General features: G+C 42.5%; 1 pseudogene; it reads left to right on the forward strand.

Annotated features, from left to right (window-relative positions):
* Positions 1-9,186: 9,186 nt before the first annotated feature.
* On the forward strand, positions 9,187-10,062 carry LOC125534825 (annotated as a pseudogene).
* The last annotated feature ends 3,202 nt before the right edge of the window (positions 10,063-13,264 follow it).

The following is a 13,264-nucleotide window of genomic DNA, read 5'->3' on the forward strand; positions in this document are numbered from 1 at the left end:
GAGAACTCATCTGTTACATGGGCACTTCAATGTTTTTTAAACTTATTTGGACTTCGGCCTTCTTGTGTGTTCAGTATGCATCATTCAAAGCGACGTCATCAATTTTCAACATGTTCTGACATTATTTGCTGTTTTTCAGTCATTTACCTAATTGTTTAGAGAGCTAAATTACCGTGAAATTGAAAATCACGACAAAATGAACTGTGTAAATGTTGAAACTTGGCATGGTATCATCATTTCACCCACATAGCTGTGCGAAAGAGTAGAGAGGGTCACGGAAATAACTGGACGCACTTCGTGTACAAACTGGACAATCTCTTTCGGAGTATCAGGGTTTCGGACAAGAACTCATCTGTTCCATGGGCACTTCAATGTTTTTTAAACTTATTTGAACTCCAGACTTTTTTGCGTTCAGTATGCAGCATTCAAAGCGACGTCATCAATTTCCAACATGTTCTGACATCATTTGCTGTTTTTCAGTCATTTACCTAATTGTTTATAGAGCTAAATGACCGTGAAATTGAAAATCACTACAAAATGAACTGTGAAAATGTTGAAACTTGGCATGGTATCATCATTTCACCCGCATAGCATGTGCGAAAAAGTAGAGACGGTCATGGCAAAAACTGGACGCAGTTCGTGTACAAACTGGTCAATCTCTTTCGGAGTATCAAGGTTTCGGACGAGAACTCATCTGTTACATGGGCACTTCAATGTTTTTTAAACTTATTTGAACTCCGGACTTCTTTTGCGTTCAGTATGCAGCATTCAAAGCGACGTCATCGATTTCCAACATGTTCTGACATCATTTGCTGTTTTTCAGTCATTTACCTATTTGTTTAGAAAGCTAAATTACCGTGAAATTGAAAATCACTACAAAATGAACTATGAAAATATTGAAACTTGACATGGTATCATCATTTCACCCGCATAGCATGTGCGAAAGAGTAGAGATGGTCACGGAAAAAATTAGACGCACTTTGTGTACAAACTGGACAATCTCTTTCGGAGTATCAAGGTTTCGGACGAGAACTCATCTGTTACATGCGCACTTCAATGTTTCTTAAACTTATTTGGACTTCGGCCTTCTTGTGTGTTCAGTATGCATCATTCAAAGCGACGTCATCAATTTTCAACATGTTCTGACATCATTTGCTGTTTTTCAGTCATTTACCTAATTGTTTAGAGAGCTAAATGACCGTGAAATTGAAAATCACTACAAAATGAACTATGAAAATGTTGAAACTTGGCATGGTATCATCATTTCACCCGCATAGCATGTGCGAAAGAGTAGAGAGGGTCACGGCAAAAACTGGACGCACTTCGTGTACAAACTGGACAATCTCTTTCGGAGTATCAAGGTTTCGGACGAGAACTCATCTCTTACATGGGCACTTCAATGTTTTTTAAACTTATTTGAACTCCGGACTTCTTCTGCGTTCAGTGTGCAGCATTCAAAGCGACGTCGTCGATTTCCAACATGTTCTGACATCATTTGCTGTTTTTCGGTCATTTACCTAATTGTTTAAAGAGCTAAATGACCGTGAAATTAAAAATCACTACAAAATGAACTGTGAAAATGTTGAAACTTGGCATGGTATCATCATTTCACCCGCATAGCATGTGCGAAAGAGTAGAGAGGGTCACGGCAAAAACTATAAAAACTATATAAAAAATTAGTCTTAAATAAATAGAAGAAAATAAATAATGCAGTAAAGAAAAAACTATAAAAAAATTGTTGGGGCGCTGCCCAGTGGGCCTGCCAGACCTAGGTTGTGCAAATTCAGGCCTAGAAGGTCCGGTAGGCTCACAGGGCAGCGCGGCATAGTTAGGCCCAGATGCCTGCTATATAGAGGAGTTCGAAGGACCAGCCGTGGCTGGGTTTATAAACTAGTGCGGTTGCCCTTCGCCCGACGAGGTGGGACTAAACTTTATGCACCGTGGGTGGCAGCGCACGACCTTTAGTACCGGTTGGTGGCTACAACCGGTACTAATGATTGGGTCTTTAGTACCCGTTCGTGGCACGAACCGGTACTGAAGGGGCCGTTTCCGCCCGTTGGCCTGGCGAAAGTTGGCCTTTAGTACCGGTTGGTGGCTCCAACCGGTACTAAAGGCCCCTCCTATATATATGGCACTTCAAAAAATTCAGTTTCTCATCTGCTTCTTCTCCTCTGTCCCGTCGCCCGCCGCCCCCATCGCCGTCCCGTCCCCGTCCCCGTCGTGGCCGCTCCGGCCGTCCCCGTCCCGGTCGCCGCGCCCCGCCCCGTCGTCCCGTCGTCCCGTCGTCCCCGCCCGACCCGTCCCCGTCCCCGTTGTCGCCGCCCCGTCCCCATCCCCGTCGTCGCCATCCCCGTCGTCACCATCCCCGTCGCCGTCCCTGTCGCCGCCCCTGTCACCTCACCTCGCCGGTGAGATCCTGCCCCCGCCGCCATGTCCACACACACACATTGTTTTTTTAGTTTTTTAGTTATAAATTTTAGTTTATTTTTAGTAATTTATTAGTTGAATTAGTTGAATTAATAGAACTAGTTATTTTTAGTAAGAAAATTTAGGTATATGAGATTTGATGATCTAATCAAAATATTACTATATAGAACTACCTACTTTATTTTAGTAAGAAATTAATAGAACTAATTTATTTTTAGTAAATGCTTAGTTGAATTAATAGAACTAGTTTATTTAGTTGAATTAGTAGAACTAGTAAGTGTTTAATGTTTCACCTATATATGAACATATGTTAGATATTAATGTCAAATGTTAGATGAATTAGATATAAATTATATGTTAGATATATATTTAATTTAGTTATATGAGATTTCATTATCTAATTAACATTTTATTATATAGAACTAGCTACCTTATTTTTAGTAAGAAAATTAATAGAACTAGTTTAGTTGAATTAGTTGAATTAATTAGTTGAATTAGTTAGTTGAATTAGTTGAGCTACTTTATTTAGGTATATTTTTCGTAAGTGCTTAGTTGAATTAATTAGTTGAACTAGTTGAATTAACAGAATTAGTTGAATTAATAGAACTAATAAGCGTTTAATGTTTCACCTATGAACATAGGAATGTCGTATGATGACGAACACGATTTCATTATGTGCGAATACTGCGAAGACCAGCGCGGCCTGTGCGGCAGAAATTTTCTAGTTGATGATTGACGCTTCAGCATCAAGCTAGATGAGAACTTCGAAGTGGATACAGTAAGTCACAATGACAAGTCTTTTTTCGTAATTAAGCATGACTTATGGTTCATTTGTTTCAACTTTTAATTTTAATTTTTCACTATTCTACTAGCATATCCCCTGCCATGCAAGAATTTTTGTCTTGGATAAGATAAGTTTCAGTCCTAACGAAACTATGGAGGTAAAAAGAGTTTACTTGAAGACCGAGCATGGTTATACCTTCAACGTCAAATTATACAATGCAGACACATACACCTATTTTGGATGCAAAACTTGGCAAGCACTATGCAAGGCTTATGCATTTCAGCCTGATATGGTTATCACCTTTGATATTCGTCCGGAAGATGATATTATAGGTAATAGAGACATCTGGGTCGATGTGCAGACGCCTCCAGTTCTACCATTATGTGAGTTTCTCAACCATATTTATGTCTTCAATATGAGATTATTTGAACCAGTTGAATAATTAATAGATCTCAATTTATATTGACAGCTTACTTCCAATCAAGCAAACATGTCCAGCGCTTGGTAGACAGGACCGTCCACTGTCCTGGGGCTGAACTAAACTGCGAGAAGACAAGTCATTATGTTTTATGGCTTGAGGATCTTGATGCTGTCAAGACAAATTTTTTTCCTGCACTTAGAAATGTTAGTACTCAAAACGTGCGACCAATAGTGTTCGTACTAAACTACGGTCACATATATTTAGGAAAGATGGTAAGATTTCTACTATTTCTCCTCAGTGCATCTTTTGCATACATTATTTTTTTAAGCTAAACTTCATTGCTAAGTATGTTACTATACGATGTTCTTCAACAGGGACTCCCGATGAATGTTGTGCCTGATTGGATCGAGACTAAAGGTACCATGAATATTGTTAGCTTACGGCCAAGATATCCTACAATGCACTTTAGTGCATTCAGGATTTCTAATAGCGAGGAATGCTTAATAGTAAAAGACTGGAGCAAAATTATGAACGATCACAGAGAAGTACTAGGGGGCAGCAATCAGAAGCGCAACCCACGATTAGGAGACAGGTTCATTTGCATGCTCCAATATGATGAATCACGAAAGCTATACATGTTCTATGCTATTTTACCTGAGAGAGAGCAGCAGGAGTGATTAATTAGCTAGTTCATGCTTTTAGTACTTGTCCTCTCATGTCCGTGTTCTTCATCGTGAACTTAATCTCAAAGAGTGATTTGCTTTTGTGGTGTTATGAACGCTTATAATATCATTACCATGTTGAACTCGATGATATCTTTGCTATGAAAACTGTTGTTGGTGATGATATATATGATGCAAGAGTTTTTATATTAATATGATGATGATGATGAGTTATTATATCATTTATGAAAGAAACTGCATATTAGTTTCAACTGGATGGATTCTAGCTAAGTAATCAAGTATATGTCATATCCATATTACCTTGGTCACTTAATTAGGTGATCAAGTATATATAATATGGATATGACATATACTTGATGACTTAGCTAGGATCCACATGCATCCAGTCAAACTAATCTGCGGTACATTCACCTAATGATTTAACAACTTATTATAATGTAAAACAATCACTAAATTAAATTGAAAACATAAAATTAAAGTAAAAATAAAAAATAAAACCAAAACACACCCAAACATTTAGTACCGGTTGGTGTTACCAACCGGTACTAATGTCCTACGCGCCCACGGAGCTGACCCGTGCCACGTGGTTGCCCTTTAGCACCGGTTCGTGCTGAACCGGTACTAAAGGAGGGGGGGGGGGTTTAGTGCCCACACTTTAGTGCTGGTTACCGAATCGGCACTAAAGGGCCTTACGAACCGGTGCTATCGCCCGGTTCTGCACTAGTGTTTGACCATCGTTTTAGTTAGAATTTTACGTGATTGTTTCGGCAGATGAGACAGTGGTTGATTCATATTGATCGCCCTTATTTTGAGATATTGCAGAGTCATCGAGCACATGTAGCGCCAGTTCTTTCTCCGAAAGGAATCATGCAAATTTGTGGACGGACGAGTTATCTGACAGGGAAACCTGCTTCACAGGTACATCCCTCATTGATCTTTCTATTTGTTTTGTTGCGTTATTATTTCGTTTCTTTGTACTTAAAGCTAGAGCTGTTAAAATAATATACATGTACGATTGACCAGGTGTTGAGAGGCATTAAATTTCTTTTTACTTACTGCCTCAAGATCTTGCTGTTTACGCTCTTTGTCGGTGGGAAAATTGGCAGTCATGTAACCTTGAATTTTCTCAAGTTGTCCCTTTCACAATGTAATTCTGCTATCATGTTCTCCATGCCAAACGAATCAAAGTAGAATAATACAGTGGCTCGTAATGATAAAATGGTGCTTCGGAATGGATGACATGCATTTCTACATATGTTTCTTACCTACTGTCCAGACGCTTGTCTATCTACCATCCTGATTTTAGTAATTTATGGTATCTCGCTAGGTTCTCTCAAGCAACGAGTCATGCTGGATGTTCGAGAATATGGAAGGCTTCCATCACGGACCAAATTCTGTTGCTGAACTTTCTTATTGGCATCATAGCAGCTATCTCCAAGATCATTCGATGGTAATAAAATCTTCATCAAAACCACGTCTTTTAAATCCCATCCTTGTTACCCTGGGCAACTATGTCGTCATTCAAGATTGGTACATGCTTTATATATCTGGGCAACTATTTCATTCTTTATTGGGACATGCTTTATCCATCTGGGGAACTATGCCATTCTTGTTACCCTGCAACTGCAATGTTCAAATTCAAATTACATAATGGCAACTCTGTTGTTAATACTGGGTAATTTTATGATCTAGTTATAAGTCATAATAACTACCCAATAACTTTGGTTTTGTAAAGATCTCTGGAAGTTTGCTGCATTATTGGCTTACAGTGCCCTACTGCCCTTGCAGTCATGTGTTAGGTCAGCATCATGTGAAGAACATTTGACGCATAATTTATTTTATATTTCTCACCTTGTCAATAGCAAACAATTGGGTAACTTAGTGGCATTGAATAACAAATTAGTAGCACATGCTAAATTTTGTTGTTCTTTCGTGGATCAAGTTAAACAGAAAACTTGACATGTCGTGCTACAAGATCCTTTTTATAATACCACACTTACACATATCCCTCAACTGTTGCGTGTATAATACTTGTGAACTTGTTTCTTGATATCATTAGTCTACAATATGAATGAGTATCCGAGCACTGCCTACAATAGTAATGTTGTTTTCCACTTTTTTAATCTTTGATTAGAGAGTGCATTCAGGCTTTATGATTAGAACATGCAAATGTTTTTCCTGTGATTATATGAACCTTTAGCTAAGATGGTTCTCTTATTAAACTCGGCAGACCAGCTAATTGTTAATGCTCTAAAAAGAGTGTAAGTATCCGTCTTACAATGAATCTTACTTTCGCCCTTTCGTCCGTCGTCCCTCTCGTTTGTGGTTTTCCTGCGTCCTGAATCATTTTTCCCTCTGATCCATTTTATGCGAAATAAATGATATTCGAGAATGAGAAGAGAGCTGACACTACATGTGCTTGAAAAAATTGAGAACCTCTACTATACCATATGTGCTCATACCAGTTTATTATTACATTGACACCTTCTTGTTTATATGTAATAATCATAAAACTAGCTGGACCAATGTAGTCTTGTTTTGACAGGATGAATCATAGCAGAAGGAGTAGCTTAAGACCAGTCATTTTTATACAATTCATTTCAGTTACAGAAGCATAGAAGCTAAGAATTACAGCCCTTTCTTGTACTGTGGACGAAGATTCTACCAAAAATAGCACATAACCAAGAAATATTAGCATTAACTCAGGACGCGGATTTGGTGAACATGGGTGCGCGCGCACCCTTTATGAATAGACAATTCAAAAAAATGCTAGCAAAAATCAAAAAAATCTGAATTTATTTTTTTAATATACATAGTCAACCGGTATACTCGCATATGAAGTTTCACGAAGAAATCACATCCGTGATAATCTTGGCAAAAATGACAAAATCGAAGGTAATCGAAGCTATATTAAAAAACAATGTTTAATGAATAGTATGGTCGCATTTGTATTTTCTTCACTAAGAATACCACAGGTGTAAATACATCATGAAACTTCACACGTGAGTAGAATGATCGTCTAAGGTTCATACGGCAAAATTTCAGAATTTTTTAAATTTTTCTAGTATTTTTTATGAATTTACTATTCATGTGGGTGCGCGCGCACCCATGTTCACCTTTGTACTCTTAATGCAGCTATTTTCATGAAAAACAATACTACCATTAATTGAACTGAAGGAGCAAGGTGCGGGCGTCCATCAGGATATTTCCAGTAGCCCCACATCCGAAGAAGCTGAAGTGGGTGGTGCATGACTCAAGATGCATGACAGGGTACGGAGGGTGCTACAAGCTAGACAAGGGGCCCGAATATGTTGGTAGCAGAAAAAGTGCAAATATGCACTTGAAGGCGACCTTCAGGTTTAGTAGGGGGAAACAATTTTGTAGAATGTCTTGTTGTTTGATGTGATATATGGCGAAGAGTTTAGGAGTCCACTAATATGTGCCAATTCTAATTCTAATAGCAAACAAGGCGTGAAGTATAGGAGAAGCTTCACCGTTTGAGCACCAAAGATATGTCATTGACTACATTGTTTATCAAGCTGCTTAGAAGAGACATGAGAAAAAGTATTATCATTTGGAAATACTCTTTTCGAGTGGGATAAGCAGCAGTAGCAAGATAAATAACAATATAAAGTTTAGTTTGATTTTTAATTTAGCTGAGTTTTTTATAGGGCTGACATTTATTTGGATATGATTTAACTGTTAATTAGATTTTTGACTTCAAACCTTTTGGTATAATTCACTCATTTTATTTCGAAGTTAATAACTATGGATCATGCTTTGGCCTGTAATTTCTAATCAGTATTTCCTAAATTATGATGTAGGTGTGCCATACAGCTGATTTTTGGTGCTTACGAAATGTGCAATGCATGTTCCATGAAGGGGGCACTTAGTTTGATTTGCTCGCCTATACTTACGCCCCCCCCCCCAAAAAAAAACCCCAAATCCATAATTTAAGCTGTAATCCGATTTTCTAAATTCATAGTTGACTACTACACATTGCTATTTGGCTAATTATATGGTAAATCATTAATTTGACAGTAAATAATGCCTTGTAGTTTTGAAAGGAGGCAGTATTTATTTTCCACTACTTTTTTGTGCTTGGATAAATGTTATCTTTGTTGCAGTTGAATAACACAAATATTGACATTGTCATCCTTCACTATTTGTAGTAATAAATATAATATGTGTCATCTCTCATCGGCTCATCCACTGAGACATTGTCATCCTTCATTAGTTGAAATAAGTTTTTTTTAGGGAAATTAGGCTGAAATAAGTTTCTTTAGCATCATTAGGCTGGCTGTTTTTAGTAGTCATTAGGCTGAAATAAGTTGTTTTTTAGGGATGGCTTAATTCTTAATTTATTTTTTGAGAAAGAGGGATGGCAGAAATAAGTGACTCGGAAGTCTCATGGGCGTGCAAGCAAACGTGTGTCGGGCTTTGGCCCAACATCTTTATCTTCTATATCTAAATAGCTAGTCCCCACTAGACTATTTCTATGAACATGCAAGTATGTCACCTCATCATTCAACATGCATGGAGAAAGCTGCATCACGACATGCAATCATGCATAATATGGAGGCACCTCATCATGCAAACATGCATGAGAATTTACATTCTATTATGATATTTACATTATACAATAATCAAACACCACAAATCATATTTATTTTCAGTTTTAGTTCTCATATTATTACTCTAAATATTCATGTTTCATACAATCAATTTTAATTGAATATATTACAAAACATTCCCGCAACAACGTTTGGGGTATCACCTAGTATACAAAGTAGAGCCTACCATCGGCCACAGTCTACTCCACTGAATCCCCAAACCCTCGCCGGCTCATCTACCGGCGCCGCCGTCTGACCATGGCCGACCCGAGGCCATTCACCAACGTGGATCCGGCGACGGCGGATGCAGCGCGGCGGAGGGGTCGTGACCCTCATGAGCTGGATGCGGCCACGGAGGAGATGCTGACGTACATCTACTCCCTCCTCCCCCGCCGGCCGGTCAGCAGCAAGGGGCGGCTCACCGCTTTCGTCGCCGCCTCCGACGGCGTGAACCGCATCAGCCTCCTCCCCGACGAGCTCCTCCGCACCATCGTCTACCGCCTGCCCGCCAAGGACGCCGCGCGCACCACCGTGCTCTCCTCCCATTGGCGCGCGCTCTGGCTCTCCACGCCCCTCGTCCTCAGTGACACCCACCTCCTCCGCAAGGGCCACCGCTAGCCGCCCACGCCCGCCGACTCGCCGGTCGTCACCGCCGCCATCTCCCACATCCTCGAATCGCACCCGGGGCCCTTCCACTGCGTCCACCTCGTGTGCAGCCACATGAGCGCCTACCGCGCCCAGCTCGCGCCGGCTCCAGCTCCTCACCGCCAAGGCCGTCCAAGATCTCGTCCTCGTAAACCGCCCGTGGCCACGCGCCATGCCCCTCCCTGCCACGCTCTTCAGCATCACCACCCTCACACACCTCTACCTCGGCGTCCGGAAGTTACCGGACCCTGCCGGCCTGCATGGCGCGTCCTTTCCCCACCTCCATGAGCTCGGCATCTGCTGCGTTCTCATGAGGAGCCCCGTCTTGGAGATCCTCAACATCCACGGATACATGGAAGCGCTGTGTCTCCGTCTCGCCAGCCAGAGTCTACGGTGCGTGCAAATCGGCAGCTCGAATACGGAGCACATCACGGTGGTGGATGCTCCACGCCTCGAGCGGCTCATCTTGAATGGCCCTTGGAACTTTGACAGGCTGCTGGGTACCAGCATCAGGATTGGCCACGCCCCCAAGCTGCACACATTCGGATTTTTGGACCCAAAAAACATGTTTTGGAAATTCGAGACACTATGATCATGGTACACCCCCTTCTCTTGTCCAAGTTATAATTTTATCAAATGTATATGACAGATGGGGAGGTACAAGGCTCATTTTGTAACCTTCATTCCTGAATTGGGTAAATTTCAGGCTGGGATAAAGGTGAGCAGAAGGGCCATGGTCACAAGCGTCAAAATTCTGAATTTACATGTGCGTTTCGGGGTTCACAGTGACATTAAGGGCCTGTTCGGATCTCCTCCAACTTCACAGAACTTCCCAAATCCAGCTTCTCTTCTTGGCTTCTCACTCCACCGAGCGATCTCGTTTCGTTCGGCAACTAAATCAGCTTCCCATCGCGATTTTGGGCTGGGAGAAGTTGATGGGCTATCTAGGACCATATTGGGTCGACTGGAACAACCCCAATACGGCTGTCGAGGGGACCATATTGTACCTGGAAGGCTTATTACTGACAACATTATATGTGCCTATGAGTGTCTGCATTTCATCAAGTGGAATAGATCAAAAACTTCCGGACTTTGTGCCTTGAAGCTGGATATGATGAAGGCCTACGACAAGCTTGAGTGGGATTATTTACAGGCGATCATGGTGAAACTGGGTTTTGCCCCAGCTTGGGTTGATGTGGTGATGTCTATGGTCAGGTCCGTATCTTTTTCGGTCTTATTCAATGAAGAGAAGCTGGAACAGTTCAAACCTACAAGAGGTATACGACAGGGAGATACCATCTCCCCCTATCTATTCTTGCTAGCAGCGGAGGGCCTTTCATGCCTTTTAAAATCTAATTCTCAGTCATCAATGCTTAGTGGCGTCAAGGTGGCACCGACAGCTCCTGCTGTTAACCACCTTTTGTTTGCGGATGACAACCTGCTGCTTTTTAAGTCTAGTGTGGAGGGTGCAACCAGGGTTTCAAACCTGTTGGATATTTATTGTGGAGCGTCGGGACAGAAGGTAAACAATGAAAAATCATCTATTTTCTTCAGCAAGGGGTGCCCTGTCTTTGAGAGACAGGAAGTAAAGGATGTCCTTAATGTGCAAAACGAGACCTTGAGTGAAAGGTATCTAGGGATGCCGACGGAGGTTGGTCAGTCAAAGAATGGCACCTTCAAATACCTTCGTGATAGGGTATGGGAAAGGATCAAGGGATGGATGGAGAAGCTCTTGTTTGCCTCTGGGAAGGAGGTTTTGATTAAATCAGTAGCACAAGCTATTCCGGTATTTTCAATGTCTTGCTTTAGATTGCCAAGGGGTCTTTGTGAGAGCATAACTTCTCTCATTCATCAATTCTGGTGGGGCAGCAAACGTGGAAAAAGAAAGCCGTGTTGGGTATCTTGGGATATTATGACTAATCCTAAAAACTTGGGTGGTCTAGGCTTTAGGGACATGGAACTTCTCAACCTAGCCCTGTTGTCTCGGCAAGCTTGGCGGCTACTTCAAAACCCAGAGTCCTTGAGTGCGCGTATACTGAAGGCAATCTACTTCCTGAACACCACTATTGTTGAAGCTGAACTTGGATCATCACCATCGCAGATTTGGAGTTCTATTGTGGACGGGCGGGACACCATGTTGAACGGAATTATTCGGAGGATAGGAGACGGAACCACAACACATATTTGGGAGCATAATTGGCTGCCCAGGGACAGGCTGATGAGGTCTCTTTCTTCAAGGGTTGCTAACCCTCCGCAACTTGTTTCACAACTTATCAACGCCACCACGACTTCATGGAGAGAAGATCTAGTGCGGGATGTGTTCGTGCCACTGGATGCTGAAACAATCCTCAAGATCCCTCTATGCACGAGATAGGTTAGTGATTTTTGGGCATGGTCAGAGGATCCTTGAGGCCAGTTCTCTGTTTCTTCGGCATACAGGATGATCTCACGCATCAAGGCGAGCAGAGAGGCATGGTTGGAGGAGGGGCATAATGCTTCTAACACTGCCATCAAGAAGAAGGGATGGTACTCAATGTGGTCTATGCAAGTTCCATGGCTCAACACTCGCTGCCGACGGGTGACGTCCTACATCACCGTAATATGGCGTCTACTCATGTGTGCGCACTGTGCGGAGTTGAAGATAATTGGAGACACTCGTTGCTTGAGTGCAACATGGCGAGAAGTGTGTCGGCCTTAAGCAAAGAGGAGCTGGTTCAACACATGTGTAACGCCACGGACACACCCGCCGGTGGTCGTTACTTCTGGCGGGATCTAGACTGCCCCCACAGATCAATATTAGTCTTTTATGTGCACTTTGTCCTCACTCATGCGCACCCGGGAGCAACTTCCCGGTCGGTCACCCATCCTGACACTACTCCAAGCTGAGCACGCTTAACTTTGGAGTTCTGTCCAAATGGGCTCCAGGAAAAGAAGGACTTCCTTATTGATATGAGTAGTCTATCATCCCTAATGAGCCAGGCCATCACATACACCCCCACTCAGAGGAACCGACGTCCTCGTTGGGCCATAGGAACGTTCCCTCTTGGCACATACGTCTGTGCTTCCACTCTAGTACATGTGCCATGCCGTGTGCCACGACGGGTCACAAATGTCATGAACAACATGACCACGCACCTGTCCGCAACCATCCGTGTAACAGCGAGGGTCGGCTCTGATACCAACTTGTAACGCCCCGGACACACCCGCCGGTGGTCGTTACTCCTGGCGGGATCTAGACTGGCCCCACAGATCAATACTCCGCCGGTGGTCGTTACTCCTAGAGGGATCTAGACTGGCCCCACGGATCAATACTAGTCTTTTCTGTGCACTTTGTCCTCACTCATGCGCACCCGGGAGCAACTTCCCGGTCGGTCACCCATCCTGACACTACTCCAAGCTGAGCACGCTTAACTTTGGAGTTCTGTCCAAATGGGCTCCCGGAAAAGAAGGACTTCCTTATTGATATGAGTAGTCTATCATCCCTAATGAGCCAGGCCATCACAACATGTGCGCGAATAGAGATGACAACACGAAGAGCTGGCTTTTTACTATGAGTGAATCACTACCAGCCGAAGACTTCACGGAACTGATAGTCACCATGTGGGCGATCTGGCGTGCACGTCGCAAGGTAATCCACAAGGGAATCTTCCAAACACCTTTTGCGGCTCATAGCTTTATCACAACTTACCTC

The sequence above is a fragment of the Triticum urartu genome, chromosome 2, assembly GCF_003073215.2.
Source record: "Triticum urartu cultivar G1812 chromosome 2, Tu2.1, whole genome shotgun sequence".
NCBI lineage: Eukaryota > Viridiplantae > Streptophyta > Magnoliopsida > Poales > Poaceae > Triticum > Triticum urartu.